The following is a 2,372-nucleotide window of genomic DNA, read 5'->3' as shown; positions in this document are numbered from 1 at the left end:
TAGCACCACTTCTGGCTTTCTAGTAGAGAAACCATGATTTGTATAGAGCTAGATTTTAAAGACATCATTATACCTAAATATCTCAGGAGGTTTATTCAAACATAAAAATTCCATAAATTATGAACCCTAGGATGTACATTTTATGTATTTGTCTGGATATAGATACAAATTTGTATTCTGTAGCTTAAAATATAATTAATAAAAAACAGCAAATTTCTTATACTAAGGTAAATGTTACTACATAATTGCATATTTTCATCATTTTTCTTTTTCTTTTGTTTGGTCAGTCATGGGTTTTGAACTTGGGGCCTGAGCACTGTCCCAAGCCCAAGGCTAGCACTTTACCACTTTGAGCCACATTGCTATTTCCAGTTTTCTGGTGATTAATTGGTGATAAAAGTCTCATGGACTTTCTTGCCCAGGCGGCTTTGAACTGAGATCCTCAGATCTCAGCCTCCTGAGTAGCTAGGATGACAGGTGTGAGTTGCCAGTGCCTGGCTCTTCATGATTTTTTTCTATGCACATATTTGTGGAACTAGGAGATGAACTCAGGCCATTTTCTTACAAGGCAGGTGCTCACTCTGCCACATGAGCCATGCCCTCAGTCCTTTTGTGTTTGGGTTATTTTTGAGGTAGGGTTTTGCTTAATGCATGGACTGCAATCCTCCTGTTGTGTTCCTCCATGTCTTTGTGAATGACAGGTATATGCCACTCCACCCAACCATTGAATGAGGTGGAGTTTAATAAAATGTTATATCCAGGCTGGCCTTGAGCCACAGTCCCCCATATCTGCCTCTCAAATAGCTAGAATTACAGGCTTGAGCCACCATGCCTGGCTTACATTCATATTTTAATATATATTATTGTTATTAATGTTGTTATTGTAAAGGTGATATACAGAGGGGTTACTGTTACATAAGTCAGGTAATGAGTATAGTTCTTTTTGAACATTGTCACCCCTTCCCTTACTCTCTCCCAGTTTTTTCCCTCCTATCCCCTCCCACAAGTTGTATGGTTCATTTTCAACATAGTGTCTATTGAGTATCACTGCTGCATTTGTTCACCTGTTGTCTCTCCACTTATGTGCCCCCTTATCCTTCCAAAAGCAGATAAACTTACAAACAAGACAAAAGATACGGAAAACCAAAACAGCAACAAAGAAAAAACAAACAACTAAACCTCTTGTTTCACTTTTTGGAGTTCATTTTGGGAAATATTCTTTTATTTGATCGTATGCACATAGTTATTGAGCTTTGCAATCCTCTCTTAAGAATATCCTCCTTTAGTCTTGCTGGATGAATGTCTAGACAACTGTATAATTTATGTCCTGTTGGTTTTTTTGTTTTTTACAATCCAGTGTATTTACTTGGAGATTTATAGACACATTCTAGTTACAACAAATGAGAGAAACCATGTAGCCTGTCTTTCTTTGAGTCTGACTTACTTCTCTTAATATAATTTTTTCCAAGTCTTTCTATTTCCTTACAAATGGTAAGGTAAGTATGAATCTTTCTTATGGAGGAGTAGAATTCCATTGTGTATATATAAGCGTTTTCTTTTTATAACATTTTTATTGTGAAGGTGATACACAGAAGGGTTACAGTTACATAAGTCAGGTATTGAGTACATTTCTTTTTAACAGTATCACCTCTTTCCTTGTTTTTTCCATTTTCCCTCCCAACCTCACTCTCTCCCAAGTTATATAGTTCATTTTCAACATAGTATCCAGTATCACTGCTGAATTCCTTTGCCCTTTGTCCCACCATTTCTGTGCTTTCCCTTCCTTTCTCCAAATCAGATAAAACTTACATACAAAGCAAAAGGCACAGAAATCAAAAACAATGACAAAAGGCGAAAAATCAGGAAAAAAACCCCACAAAAGTAAAATAGAAAACTTTTTGTTTCTATTTCTTGGAGTTCATGTCAATAAGCATCATTTTATATGGATGGAAAGCACATAGTTATTGAGCCCTTATGATCCTCTCCTAAGAGAATCCTCCCTTGGTCTCATTGTGTGAATGATTAGAATCTTGTTTAACTCATCATGTCCAAGTGTACTTTTTTGTCTTTTGCTATCCATTGTGTTTACTTGTAGATTTATAGGCACATTCTAATTATTACAAATGAGAGGAACCATGCAGTATATGTTTCTTTGAGTCTGGCTTAATTCCCACAATATAATTTCTTCAAAGTCTTTCCATTTCCTTATGAATGGGGTAATGTCATTCTTTCTGATGGAAGCATAGAATTCTATTGTGTATATATACCACATTTCTTGATCCATTCGTCCTCTGAGGGGCATCTGGGTTGATTCCATGTTGGCTATGATAAACAGTGCTGCAATGAACATGATTGTACTGGTAGCTTTAGTG

This window comes from Dipodomys merriami, unplaced genomic scaffold (assembly GCF_024711535.1).
Source record: "Dipodomys merriami isolate MVZ:Mamm:240054 unplaced genomic scaffold, mDipMer1.0.p SCAF_11, whole genome shotgun sequence".
Classification (NCBI taxonomy): domain Eukaryota; kingdom Metazoa; phylum Chordata; class Mammalia; order Rodentia; family Heteromyidae; genus Dipodomys; species Dipodomys merriami.
The sequence above is the reverse complement of the archived record's forward strand: the minus strand, read 5'-3'. Positions refer to the sequence as shown.